Genomic DNA, 15,644 nt, shown 5'->3' with positions numbered 1-15,644 from the left:
TCCGGAAGTATTTCTTTCGCTACTACCATATTACCATCATTCATCATCACTCGAGTGAAATATTCAATTTTCAGGTACGGACGTTATAAAAGAAAATAACGAAAAATTGTGTGCAAAAAACGAATCACAATTTATCCGCTTCGTACACTAAGCTAAATGTGACTACGGCATTTGTAAAGGAAACTCATGTTTTCCTGGGATGTTTGTGTGAAGAGATACAGAGTTGAAGGTTGAAGGAGTATTCATATTACTTGGTAGAGAAAGGGATACGCTGCCTACATTAGTAATCAGGGCTATAATCAATACTCATGCGTTTGGTATCGTGATAATCATACCGAACAATGTTCTATTCTTTATTAGATCGTTTTTCCATCATATTATCGATCATACACGAACGACTCCCCGTAATAAAAAAAATTGTTCGAAAAATTTGTTAAACATTATTTTCAGTGTTCTATTCTTACAACTTGGTTATTATTTTTGGAAACTATGAGAAATAATATTTACTATTTTTTTATTTTTGTTGAATCAAACACAAGGAAATTTTATGTGCTAATTGTTTGGAAAGTCATTTATTATAAGACTCTCATATGTCAGAAAAAAAAGATTTCGAAATGGAGGTAATAGAATAGTGTTGACTCAAAGTATTGATGCTTTTTTCTTTCAACGTAGCTGTTTTTGCACAATGATTTTCGATAGCTAATATCAAGAAGAACTAGTTCAATTTAATTCTGCAGGCAAAGCAAATTATTTCAAGCACAATTCAAGCACTTCCTTCATTATTGAAAGATTAAACCATTCTAAAGGTATAAGACACTATAGAACGTTTTAAGAATTTCGGATACAATTTCGTTTCTATATGTAGAAATTATTAATTGTATTAATACCAAAATGAGTTTTAGCTTTTGGAAAACGACTTCTTTTTTTGATATCCACAAGTGTGAAACGTTGTTCATGTACTAGTACGAATATTGTACAATAGGTCGAGTAATTGATGTAGCGAAGACATTGATCCGGTCCCCATCACACCGAAAAATTTTCAGAAAATGTAATTTTTGGAGAACTGTATTTCCTGCATAAGTAATATGCACAATTTGTATTCTCGAGTATTCCGAAAGTGATAGGACTCTTTTGCAAACTATAGAAAATAACAAAACATTACTTTACGGGGAGAAGATGAAGAGTAAAGAAAGGAGAGTGGTAGATAGAAGAGTTGAGTGGAAAAAGCAAGAAGAATCTCTTTAGGGCAAGAGAGTCAAGGGTTGGAAATCGTCCTCTTTCATCTCTTTCCTCTCTTCTCTCTTTGCCAGACTTTAGGAAGTGCTCTCAAACTACTGCTCTACCTCGGCCGTTTACCACTCGAGTGTAATACTTCACCCCCTCAATGTTCTTCCACGAAGAAATCGACCACATTTTTCATATAACCAAGGAATTTCGTACAAATGAAAAAAAAAAAATTATGCGAGAATGAAAAAGATAAAAAATGTTATGTGAAAACGAATGGAAGCAGCAGAATGTATTCAGCGATGTGTTTGTAACTCCAACGTAAAATGCAATTTGCATTCGGTCCGGAAAAGATAGCCATATATACCTATATGACTATAAAGGTACTGTAACGGTACACTCTTGGCGTCTCGCTGCTACGAATGAATTCAAGTAACTAAAAGTTTAGGAGCAGGTATGAAAGAGACGAGAATATAAGATTTAGTTGTAACAAAAATATATTATATTGTTTGATTAAATGTTTGATTAAATTATATATAACGTGTTTATTAGGGTGTGCTGAAAAAAAACGATATTTTTTTTTTACTTTGCATCCAGCCGAAAAAGGTCATTCAAGGTGAAAAGAAAAGAATCCCAGAAGGAGAGTTCACCAAAAAATTTTTTCGAATGGCGCTTTGCGTTTAAAGATTTTCCATAAGAACAACCTAGGAAATGATTGAGACCTCCGATCATTGTATTATAACTCTTCAGAAAAAAATTGCACAAAAACGACAATGATATGTTTTTATAGAAAATCGATTCCCCTACAAAAAAAAGTCTTTATAAATATTCAGCTTGGAACAACCATTCTCGTGCTATCACCCTTCGAAGCTGGATCGATAGAAAAAAAAATTTCATAAAACTGTCGAAATCAAATTTTTCGTTTCACAAACAAACTTCTAGGAACTTTTTCGTAGAAAATTACTTGCTCTTTTAGAAAATCGTTATTATTATTCGAATTTTATAATTTGAATAAAATTACTTATTTTTATGATTTTCATCAAATTATTGTAAACATGTTTCATGCTTGGTTTCCATAGGATAACAATGATTTCCACTAAAAAACCCTTAAATATAAACTTTCCATCTCGTTTTCATTACAATTGGGTATGAAATGGAATAATAAAAAAAACAGCATTTATCAATAATCGGGTTTCAAAAGTCTTTACTTTTTGCCATGATTTTTTTTTCACCCGGTATCATACATAAAATTACAAATCGCCTTTGCCTACACGGGGTAAGATTAAATAATACCCATTGCTATTTTTAAGTGTGCCTTTATTGCAATTGGGGTATTTTTCACGACGAGATTGCATTATTTTCAATAAATATTGTAACTGCTCTTCATTTTTGGTCAATGAGCCGTTGTAGGCTTCTATCAAAGCGATGCCACGTTCAGCCACGTCATTGACATCTTTCAAATTAAAAAAAAAAAAAATCTGAGCAGCTTAAATAACTGGCATTTTCAGGCCATAAGTCCATATTTACCCTCAGAAAGTCATGCAGTAAATTAAATTGGTTGAAAAGGAATAAGGATTCTTGTGTGACGAAATAGCTTATATCCTTTGAAAGCAACGTTTTGTAATCACTTTTTTTAATGATTACTCGCTCCGAAGGAATTTTAGATTTTGCTCGAGATTGCAATATTTCAGCCTTCATGCTCACCGGCACAGTATTGTCAAAAAGAGCATTGTTCGAATAATAATAACGATTTTCTAAAAGAGCAAGTAATTTTCTACAAAAAAGTTCCTAGAAGTTTGTTTGTGAAACGAAAAATTTAATTTCGACAGTTTTATGACAATTTTTTTTCTGTCGATTCAACTTCGAAGGGTGATAGCACGAGAATGGTTGCTCCAAGCTGAATGTTCATAAGGACTTTTTTGTGGGGGAATCGATTTTCTATAAAAACATATTATTGTCGTTTTTGTGCGATTTTTTCTTGAAGAGTTATGATGCAATGATCGAAGGTCTCAATCATTTCCTAGGTTATTCTTATGGAAAAACTTCAAACGCAAAGCGCTATTCGAAAAAATTTTTTGGTGAACTCTCCTTCTGGGATTCTTTTTTTTTCACCTTGAATCACATTTTTCGGCTGGATGCAAAGTAAAAAAAAAATATCGTTTTTTTTCCGCACACCCTAGTGTTTATGGACAAATGGTGAGTATCGTATGATAAGTCGCCGGTGTCTGCGTTCCTTAAAACCAATAATCTTGCTAACTTGTCCAATTCAAAACTTATCCAATTTTAATAATTTTCTTCTCCTAAATCAATATTCTCGTAAAGCTCGTCCAATTTTATTGTTTCTTTCAAAACTTGTCCAATTTTATTTGTCAAACAATTCGTATAATTTAGAATTAGTGCTCAAAAAAATGAGTCAATTTGACCTAATCAATCTGCATAAAGGATATAGCCGGGTTTATATGTGAAATGTGCCCTTGCGGCTTTTTCGACTCGCATTTGGGGGATCGTTTTGGTATCAAATAATAATAATTCAACCAAATTTTCAGCTGTTAATCTCAAATGGTTTTCGAAATTTTCAAGAAACCCTCATTTCTTGATTTAATTATTTTTTTATGGTAAAAACCAGCAAAAAACTAATGGAAGGGGATTTTCTCCCCAATTCTTAGGAATAAAAGACGTAAAAAAACACTTTTATAAGGACTCCCAAACCAAAAGCCGATTTTAGACGGAAGAAATAAAATTTAAATCTTTGTTTTTAATGCTTTTTTTCAAAAGTGTCACTCACCAAATTTTGTCAAAAAATGTCTTTTATAGAACTCTATACTCAAGAATTTTTGCGATTTATTCGGAGTGGTGGAACAATATGAAAAAAAAATTAAAAGTAATTTTTTTCTGTAATCTTGCGTTTAAACAATCTTACATTTTTTTGATGGTAAAGAAATGTATAAAAAATTATTTTTTTACCGAAAAATTAAGAAATACATTACTTAAACAAAATTGTTATCATATTACTGCAAACTTATTGCATACGAACCATTAGAGATTATATAATTTTAAAGTCGTTTGAACATTTTTTTCAACGATCTAGATAACTCACTTTAATTTATTTGATGATTGCATTAATTCTGCTGTTCACCCGATCAACAGTCGGCATTTTTATATTCTTTACGTGATATTTAATACACAGTAAAAAATGGATCGCGATAAGTTGTTCTTCCGATGTGTCCTTCTGCATTATTTTGATTTGAAAAAAAGTAAGGCTGAAACTCACCGATTACTCGCGGAAATTCATGGGGAATCTGCTCCATCCGAAACAGTATGCAGAGATTGGTTTAGATGGTTTAAAAGTGATGATTGTGATGTTTATGACAAAGAACGGCCAGGCCAACCGAAAAAATTTGAAGATGAGAAATTAAAAGCGTTATCTAGAGACGCGGCAGCGACTCTGAGACAAGTACATTTATGTTATGACGAGTTGCTGCCAGAGACTTTTACCGGGGCGATAGCGTTTCCAATTGTTTTCGAAAACTTTCAAAATTTGTTTCTTTAATAATTAAATAATTACAGTACTTCAGAGAATACTATAAGTTGACGTATTTTTTATTTTTTTTTTTCGTTTGCGACCTCTTCGAACGCATTGAAGAGATATTAATTATTTATTTTTTAATAGCATCAAAAAATGGGTCGCATTTTCGCACACATTTTTGATATTTATTTGTTTTTTATTTAGTGACAAATCTGGTGCCATAGTACAAGTATATACCTTAGGGTGCTTCAAAAAAAATCGATATTTTTTTTTTCGTGGGCCGAAGGATATAAAAAAAATGACTTACTCAAATTTTCAGATCTTTTGAAAAATATATAACGGTCCCTCAAACGACTTTTGTATTTTTTTTCCTGCTTTGGGGACAAACGTCATGAAAAAAATCATAAATCGTTATGCAAACATAAAATGCACTTCTCCTTTGAATACATGAAACTTTACCTTTGTGTTGAAAAAAAAATCATTAATTAAACTGTCCCTCAAATGACTTTTCTGTTCGTATGACATTTTTGTTCGTACTAGTGCACTTGTACTTGTTACATTGTAGACCGTGAATCAATATAAACAGAGCTACTGTGACCACGACAAGGACGAAGCTCAACAGCTACATGAGCTAGGGGCTTCGCAAAAAACATGGGAAAAATATGCTTCATATTCAGCGCAGAGAAAAATTATTTCCGAGCTAAATATTCAAAAAACATATAACATAATTTTGCAATGAATTTGCGTAGTATACTGGAATACACATGTTCAGCGCATTATTCCAATGTATTTTATGCTCACAATATTTCACTTATTCAACAAAGAAAGTGCATTTTATGTTTGCATAACGTTTCATGACTTTTTAAGACTTTTTCCATGACGATTTTCCTCAAAATAGGAAAAAACATAGAAAAATCGTTTGTGGGACCGCTAAATATATTTTTTTTAATCTCAAAGTTTGGGAAAGTCACTTTTTTTATATGTACTAACATCTCTCTTCGGCCCACGAAAAAAAAAAAATCGATTTTTTTTGAAGCACCCTAAAAAACATATAACATAATTTTGCAATGAAATTGTGTAGTATACTGATGTTCAGCGCATTATTCCAATGTATTTTATGTTCACAATATTTCACTTATTCAACAAAGAAAGTGCATTTTATGTTTACATAACGTTTCATGACTTTTTAAGACTTTTTCCATGATGATTTTCCTCAAAATAGGAAAAAACATAGAAAAGTCGTTTGAGGGACCGCTAAATATTTTTTTTTTAATCTCAAATTTTGGGAAAGTCCCTTTTTTTACATGTACTAACATCCCTCTTCGGCCCACGAAAAAAAAAAAATCGTTTTTTTTTGAAGCACCCTAATATACCTATATATTTTCGTGCGATATTTTCAAGCGTGATATTTCGATTTTTTATTTCTCATGTTTTATTTGAATTTTTTTCACTTTACAAACGAATTGCAGATTTGTTTTTTTTTAATGTATTGTTTTTCTCGATATGTGTGAAATTTTTTTCGAATTGTTCTGTTGAAATTATTTACAGTTGGCTACATAATTTTTTTTAAGGAATTTTTATTACATTTTTAGTGATATGATCAGGAAACACGGAAGCATCAATGTACTTGTGCCAACCTTTTGTTCCCTAAGGGTTTGATGAATATCCTTGATAATATTGATATTGAGAAAAAAAATTAAACTTTGAGCTCAAATAACTCTTAAACCAATAGACTCAGCTAAAAATCATAAGAGACCTTTTTCGTAGAGCGTCAAATTCTCTATAAAAATATGTATGTCTCGAAATTTTGAATTTATTTGTCCGAGAGTTATGAAATACTAAAGACCGAAAGGAATTTTTCCCATGTTATTTCCATAAGAATCTTAGGTTGGAATGCGGACTATCTTAGAGTTCATTTTAACCCCTTCTCTGTAAGTGACATACATAGGGGCAGAAAAAAGTCGTGCCATTTTTGTGTCATGGCACATATAGGAGCATTTGAAAAAAAAACATATTTCTACTGCATTGATTCAATTAAAATTTGGTACACCATGAATTTTGGGGTTGCTGATTACGAATTCGCCATCAGATTTTCAAAATTCAAAATGTCGGATCCAATATGGCGGACACAAATTCAGAAAATGATTTGATTTTGACGAAAGTGAGTACCTCATGGTTTTTGGGGTCGCTGAATTTGAATTGGACATCAGATTTTCAAAATTCAAAAAAGCGGATCCAATATGGCAGCCGCAAATTCGAAAAATGGATCGATTTAGACGAAAGTGAGTACCTTATGGTTTTCGGGGCTGCTGAATTCGGATCTGGAATCGGTTTTTCAAAATTCAATATGGTGAACGCAAATACGAAAAATGGATCGACTTCGATTTTTAGATATTTATGATCGCGAATATCGAATTTGAATCCTGACTCCAAGTATGTGACGCTCGCGTGGACACAATATAATCGATAAAAATTTGGCAAATCATGTACGAAAAACAAGTTATAATAACGAATCTAAAAGAATATTTTTTTATCTTATATCCCGCTCTCAGCCGAACCTAGAGTCACGAATCCTGGACGTGGCAGTTGTTGACTCCATTTTGTTTTTTTTTGTATTTTTTATTTTTTTTGGCTTTTCCTTCGACGATGACCATGTGTGAGATGGTGAGTTGATTATTAGAGAACCACGATCGGATCGTAGATCAACTTCGGGTCAAAAGAGAGCGATTCGAGTGTATAGTGGATGCCCCTAGGATGGTACCTTCGATCTGCGTGTCACAGGTGTAGCGGGAACATTGTTGAAGCATCGAGTACGAAAATACGCGTATGAAGCCAAATGAAACCTATCTATATCGAGTATGAGTGTTGTGTCTTTATTTTTTCGACCTGGGAGCCTATACGAGAAGGAAAAATCTCGCTATATATTTACATTGTTTAGAATACCTTTATATTATGTTGAATTATTTCTCATATTTAGGTGCTCGAGTTTAAATCAACTCAATTGAATCAAAACTCAAAGCCTCTCTTGTTAGAGTGGATCTACTATTTGAAGTTATTAGAATCGGATCTCTTCTTCGGATTCAGCGCTCCGGAAGTGTACGATATTTGGTTTCGTCGGAAATAAACCATTTTTCGTATTTGCGTCCACCATATTGAATCCGCCATAATGAATTTGGAAAAACCGATTCCACATTAGGATTCAGCGGCCCCGAAAATTACAAGGTACTCACTTTCGTCAAAATCAATCCATTTTTCAAACTTGTGGCCGCCATATTGGTTCCGTCATTTTGATTTTTGAAAATCTGATGTCGAATTCAAATTCAGTGACCCCAAAAATCACGAGGTTACTCACTTTCGTCGAAATCAAACCATTTTTCGCATTTACGTCCGCCATATTGGATCCGCCATTTTGAATTTTGAAAATTTGATATCGAATTCGTAATCAGCGACCCCACAAACTTTTATACTGTAACTTTGAGAAAAATCTAAGAAAATTTTTTTCCAACACAAAAATGGCACGAAAATGTGATTTTCACCTCACTGCGAAGGGGTTAGAGCTCAAATTTTCAGGGAATTATTTTTTATTAATTTGGAAGCATCTGAGCACCTGGGAGTAAAAATATTCGAAAACATCGTTTCTAAGGACCACCCTAATATATATATGTAACAAACCATGTGTCAGTTTTTGATCGTATAAGCAAAGTTTCGACATTACGAAATGCGTGCGGGATAACTAAAAATAATGTTCGTCATCTAACGAAGTGCATATTACTATTTATTTTATTATAATTTGTAATACACTATACCGGTATCAAAGCGGCCGTGTAAATGTAGTGTGTGATTTGTGCGTGAAAAAGAATATAAAAAAATGCGCAATGCATATGTCAACGAAACTCTTCAAGATTTCATTATTTCGTTCGATTGGAAATAAGTATTCACTGAAATAATCCTTCAATTAAACCAGAGTGCGAGAAATATTATCCAGTGTAAATATATCGTCAGTTGCATTGTTATATATCATGTGTAAATAGGTTATATATACGAATTAATAAAAGAAAAAAACGCGGAACTGTTAGAACGATGTTAGAAACTTTAATTGAATAAATGTTTGACAGTATTACGATATCTGTGGCCCCAAGTTTTGACTATGTAGTCTTTATATTTGGCCAAAATAAGACTTTTTTCAAGAGTGACAAAAATCGAAATTCGGCCTTTAAGGGGGTGAAACAGGGGGTTGAAAGTTGAAGCATTATAAAGTTTGTGGTCCCTAATTCTGACAATACAGCGTCTATATTCCATCAAAAATCAGACTTTTTTTTAATATACTCAAGATCCAAGTTCGACCATTAAGGGGGTGATAGAGTGGTTTCAAAGTTGCAGCATTTTTATAATGTATATTATTTGTGGTCACTAATTATGACCATGCAAACTTTTTTAAACAAAAATAATCGGGACTCGGCCTTTGAGGGGGGAAAATGAGAGACATGAAGTTTGCGTATCGTACTATTTGGGGTACCCAAATTATGTTAAAAAATTTGGAAATTAAATGTGTTCTCTCGGGGGCTCTGCCCCGCGGAGGGCTTCCCCCCCCCCCCCCCCCCAAATATGAGTACTTTTAACTCATATTTAAACATAATTTCTATCGATCCAATCGACGTCGAATATTGTGAATAATATCAGTAGCTCCTGAAAGTCTGAAAAGAATCGATTGTCTCTGCCACCATAGAGTAAGAAATGACTAGCTTGCATGTGATTTTTTTGGATTTAAAAGCTTCTTAAAACAATTCCATAATGTTGAAATTTGGAGTTACTCATAAATTACTTGTCCTTCGATTGACATCATAAATTTTAGCGCTGCACGTAACTCAAATGGTAACTTTTTTCAATTTATTAGAAAATACTTGGCCTCGAATTGATATAATAAATTTTAATGCTGCACGTAATTCAAATGGTAACTTTTTTCAATTTATTAGAAAATACTTGGCCTCGAATTGATATAATAAATTTTAATGCTGCACGTAAATTAGATGGAATTTTTTTTAATTGATTTAGCCCTTCGAATCAAATAAGAAGAATGAGGCATCGGTTTCCAAAATGATTTCAAGCGCGATTTTTCGGTTTTTATTTTTTACTTGTTATTTGATTCTTTTAACACTTTAAAAAATAGATACGGTTTAGTTTTTTTTAATGATAATGCTTTTTCAAGATTTGTGAAATTTTTTTCGAATTGTTCTGTATTTTTTTTATAAAATAATTTTTTTGCCCATTTTTTATAAAAATTTTATTTTAAAGTTTGTTTTATGGATGGAATTATCAGCAAACGAGGGACCATCAATGTTCAATGTACTTGTCCCAACCTTTTTTTCCTAGGGGAAGTTTATGGTTTGATATCACGTCTTTTTTCTCAAAAGTTCTTTATTTATATTCAGTTGACTATAGGATTTTACTTTAAATTTCTATGAATTATTTATGATTTTCGGCTTATAACGTTGGTTTTCACAAAAAAAGACCTATTTTTCGTCAAATTTGTACTGGAAATATTTCGTCACAGGTCTGTTCTTGGACTTTGGCGATTTTTTTCCTTGTACTCTAATATGTTTTGTTAATTAGGAACCCAAGAGCACGGTCGAAAGCGGGTTGGAGGCCGGGATATAATTTTCGGCTTATAACGTTGGTTTCCACGAAAAAAGACCTATTTTTCGTCAAAATTGTACTGGAATTATTTCGTCACAGGTCTGTCCTTGGACTTTGGCAATTTTTTTTTTTCGTACTCTAATATATTTTGTCAATTAGAAATCCAAGAGCACGGTCGCAAGCGGGTTGGAGGCCGGGATATGATTTTCGGCTTATAACGTTGATTTCCACGAAAAAGACCTATTTTTCGTCAAAACTGTACTGGAAATATTTCGTCACAGGTCTGTTCTTGGACTTTGGCGATTTTTTTCCTTGTACTCTAATATGTTTTATCAATTAGGAACCAAAGAGCACGGTCGAAAGCGGGTTGGGGGCCGGGATATGATTTTCGGTTTATAACGTTAGAAAAAAAAAGGAAAAGAGGAAAGATAGATCAAATTCAAGTCACAACAAATCCAAGAGAATTGGCCATTTTTAAATGTCGTTTTTGCTTTCTGAATCTAGACATTTTCATGCAAAACGTGCCCCCGATGGAATATATTTCCAAAGTTTGCAAGTGGCCGCTGAGATTCACTTATCTACAGTTTGATAGTTGTAGAAAAAAGGCACCCGGAAACATTCATTATGTCATAACTCAACGAAGGAAAAAAAACTGAGCGTACTTATTTCAACAGAGCAACGGAATTCAACGACGTATAAGGTACCTGCATTGGTTTTGGAGAAAAAAAATTTCAGGAGAATTTAGAATTGAATTTAGAAATTTAAAAACTCACAATAGAATAGAAAAAGGAAAATTTAGATATTTAGAAAAGCTGAAGACGTTTGAGATGAATTTTTGAGATTACATGTAACGGTTGGAGTAAAAAATCTAAATCATTGGCACACATGCTGCGACACAAAAATATGAAAGTTTGAAGGTTTTCGCTCCATACCTCAGTAATACAAACTTCAATATTATTTGGAAAGAAACACTTTAAAACTTGCTGAAATAATTTCCATTACATATTACCATAATCAAAGATAGGGGGTGATACTAGCACATATACTTACCCACAGAAATTTCAGAGTTCGCAGGTTTCTGCTGCGATTTAATGTATCTGCGCAATGAGTTTGGAAAACAGCAATTTCAAATCCATCCATAAATGATCAACTGAAGACTTTTGTAATCAATTTTTCACTTCATATTTATGTTACGGTGAGAGTCAAAAAATAAAATGAATGGCACAGTATATAAATTTTATAGTTTGCAGATTTTTGCTGTATTTCAATAATCCAAATCTATAGTATTAGAGTGGAAAGTTGTTAGAAGTCATAATGTTACATTAAAATGACATAGCGCACATAGCATTCAGAAATTCTGTAGGTTTCCATGATGTTGGCAGGTATTATACTTAATCGCATCCAAAACTGAGCAACTGTACACTTATCGTAATGAATGTTTTCACCAATAATTCCACATTTGCAGTTTGCAGAATAGGAATACTCATCATACACATTATTTCATAAGTATTGTTGACAAAATTTGTGTTTGCCTACCGCATTGCGAAGATTCAACTTTTCATATTATCAGCAAAAAAAGCATCCAAAGACTTTTTGGAACAAGTTTCAAAATTTATTACTCGATAGACCAGGTGGAAAAAGAATAACTACACTTATATCAAGACCAAAAACTATTTTGAGAATCTGATATACAAAAGGTGCGATTGATGATCATAGTTGGAAACCTCTTGAATCACATTACCACAATCAGCATGAAGAAGTAGTAGAAAATCAGAGGACACATCTCAGGCAACGAATTAATAATATGTATCGATGCACTGCAAACCGATGGAGTGAAAACAAGGATCGGAAAGAGCAGAGCCAAACCCAATAGGAAGCGAAATATGGGAATATTCAAAAATAATGATGACACAAGAAATAAGTTAGAAAGCATTTATTCGATTGGAGTTTCTCACATTATATATACTAACAGGTTCGTGTGTTCTTGTTTTATTAATTATCAACCATAATATTTCAGATCACAAAAAGAAAATTTAACGTTATAGGTTGACGAACATTTTCCCTTACAACTTCCAGACCTATTTTTGATAAACTGATTTGCCTTATTTATATTATTATTCACTAACAGGGCGAACGTTTGTTACATTTGTCCCGTACTTCGTAACGTCAAACCTCGGCCGGTTCGTTACGACACAGCTATCAAAGGGAACTCGTATATATAACCTACATTATTAGGCCTGCTACACACGGTCAATAATATTGCGCAATGTAGGTGATTGCACAATATTATTGAACGTGTAGATGTAGTATTGAAACATTGGGCAATCATTCAACAGAAGTTTGAGCTATCTTAAATTTATAGCGCACTACACACCATACAAACTTATTGTGCAATATTACTGTGCAATATTATTGACCGTGTGTAGCGAGCCTAACAGACGATAACAGACGGTATACAAGAAAATATTGAGGACTATCAGAAATTCTTTCATCGGCGATTGGTCGAGACGGATAGATTCTCAACGGTGATTTGTTGTGATGGGCATCAAGAGGCCCTTGTATGCATCGGTCTAAACGCATATACAGATGCGTCAACTCCGTAAATGTGTTGGTACTTTTGCATAATCTTGAGCCCGTGCAAAGCAGTTTATATATTCACCTACACCCATCTCTCTCTATATATTTATTGTGACATGCTGAAGCCGAATTCCAAAATACCGTGAAAATAGGTGAAAATTGCGAAAAATGGTCGTTGAGCAAAATTTTGTTGACCTAAATCGTTCTCGTGTTTTTGACCTAAAATTTCTCGTGTTTTTCGAAAGTTCTGATAAACAAGGTTTCAGACAATATTCCGGATTTTTCGATTCTCACAAGTGACCCATGAATCTCATTGTCAGTATCCACTTATATATTTGAAGCCCCTGGCTCAAGGAATGTCTTGGTATGAATCAGTTGAGATTTCACACAATCTGGACAAGCGATGAGAATTTTTATTATGAGGTCCAAAAGCTTGGAATATTTCCATGAGGCACCCGAGACTTTGTAAAACCGTGTTGACCAATTGATTTTGTTCTTCCGAACAGATGTACCAATATTGACATAGTAGAAAATCACTCCGTATCGGTTTGAAGTTAAAAGTATTATTAGGAAATTGTGCACCCTTTCCACTGCAAAATCTATCGACGTCAAAACATCGAATTGAAACTTGAATATTACTTCAGAAATTAATTGACTGTAGAATTTTAATTAAAATTGAACATGACGCTAAACGAGTTTATCAGTTGTGCAGTTTACATTCTGTTTTAGGATGTTTTATTAAAAGGTAATGATTAAAAATGATGAATACAACGTTTTTATCACTCCTTCTTTCGGATCAACAAAATCTTTGCCGGTTCGTTTGCCTGTTTTGCTTTTGAACCAGGCAAATTTCCGGGTTCCTTCCTATTATTGTACCGGAAAACAAGACTCTGCAAGACCGGAAACGAAAAAAAAACATGCATTAGTTTTGCTATGGTTGAATTTTCAAAAACCCAAGATTTCGCGATGTTGAGGACGAAATGAACGGTGGTGTGAAAATAATATGTCAACTCGAGGAAAATACAAGAAATAATTCCCTGTCCGTCGAGTAAAGCTCGAATGACCGAGGAATGACCTTCCACAAGAAAAGCGAGTATAAAGTGTACATAACAAGTTCTAATACTTTGGGAATCCATGAGCTTGGTTCGTTACGACAAAGTCTCCAAAACTTCTGTGTGAAATGAAAAATACCACCAAGCGGAACTATCTGACATTGCTCTGACTCGATAGCATACCATGAATAAATGACGAATGAGAAATAATGAAGCTGCGACAAGCCTCTTCCACATTTATCAGCACTGGGGATCAAGGGACGCGGCAGCGGCTCGTATTGTTACAAGATTCTGCAATCGAAAACATGCAATTACTGTTTTACTTTGGAAAAACGTTTATCAGAAAATCTTTTAATCATAAATGACATTTCAAATGATTTGATTCCATCCAATAGTCGTAAGACTTTTAAAAGTTCTCTTTAAATTCAAGTCAATAATGAACATTTTTCTGCTTACTTGACAACTATAAACTACATGGCAGAACACACAGCACAGGCATTATTAACATTTTTTTTATAGAAGTATCCAAAAGTCCGAGAATTTCAAAACCATTGTCACCAGCCTGTATATATGCAATTACAATCGCAAGATCTCTATTATCATTTTCTTTTCAGACCACCAGAAATTTTCTCAATGCGTCGAGCCCTTGACTAGAATTAAACTTTCTTCTTAAAGGAAAGTCTTTCCGCTGTCCCCCTCCGATTTTAATGAAACTTGAATATGTTATTCTACATCAAAATCTAAGAGACACGTATTTTTTTTTATCGGCGGAAAAACGTTTCTAGGGGGTGAAATCATCCCTTGAAGTTGAGACCTCCGAGGGGTACTTTTCAGGTTTCACCTATTTTCACTTGAGATAATCGAATGCACCCAAATGGATAATTACCTTAATGATAAACGATGAAAAATGCAACTGGTTTCACATCGGGGGGTTGCATAAGAAAAAAGTTATAGGGGTTGAAATTCACAAAATCGTTATAACAAAAAAACTATTGCACCTATCTCGATGAATTCAATTGCATTTTGAAGAGGGTAAAAAAATAATAGATACGGGTTTTTGCGTTTTCCTCGCAAATCAAGTTAAGGGGGTGAACTACCCCTATGTATGGTTACGCTTAATCTCAATCAAACGGCAGTAATTCTTTTTTTTCTTGTTTCCTCTCCTCGTAATACGTTTTTTCTTCAAATTTACAACATCCACATATCAACAGATGGATGGATTTTTCCTGCAATTACATTTTCCTAACTGGTGAAAGTGATAGAACCCAAAGTATGCGTCCAATCTTAATGGTTTGTTTTTTATTTGAAGGCATTTTGAGACTCTTCTAGTTATACTTAAAAGATTCTATTCAAAATTTATTTAAACAATGGATTTGATCTACTTGAGCAAGGAAAATTGGAAAAAATCGAATTTTTCCGTTGAAAATTCTACCATTTTATGAATTCTTTATTTTTTGTAACTTTTTACGGTATTCATACGAATTACATCCATAGTTTAAAAGAATTCACTTATTTATTTTTTCCGCGAAAAATTATAGATTGGATAACTTTTACGAATAACAATTTTTTTTATTAGTTAATAATAAATAAACGACAAGATAAATTTAAAAATATGTATTTCTTATACTTTT

General features: G+C 33.2%; 1 protein-coding gene across 4 annotated transcripts in view; it reads left to right on the top strand.

Moving 5' to 3' along the window:
- Syt7 (Synaptotagmin 7) overlaps nucleotides 1–15,644 on the top strand; it is a 620,424-nt gene that overhangs the window by 121,537 nt on the left and 483,243 nt on the right. The window lies entirely within an intron of this gene.

The sequence above is a fragment of the Venturia canescens genome, chromosome 10, assembly GCF_019457755.1.
Source record: "Venturia canescens isolate UGA chromosome 10, ASM1945775v1, whole genome shotgun sequence".
NCBI classification, from domain to species: Eukaryota; Metazoa; Arthropoda; class Insecta; order Hymenoptera; family Ichneumonidae; genus Venturia; species Venturia canescens.
This window is presented reverse-complemented; position numbering and strand designations above follow the sequence as displayed.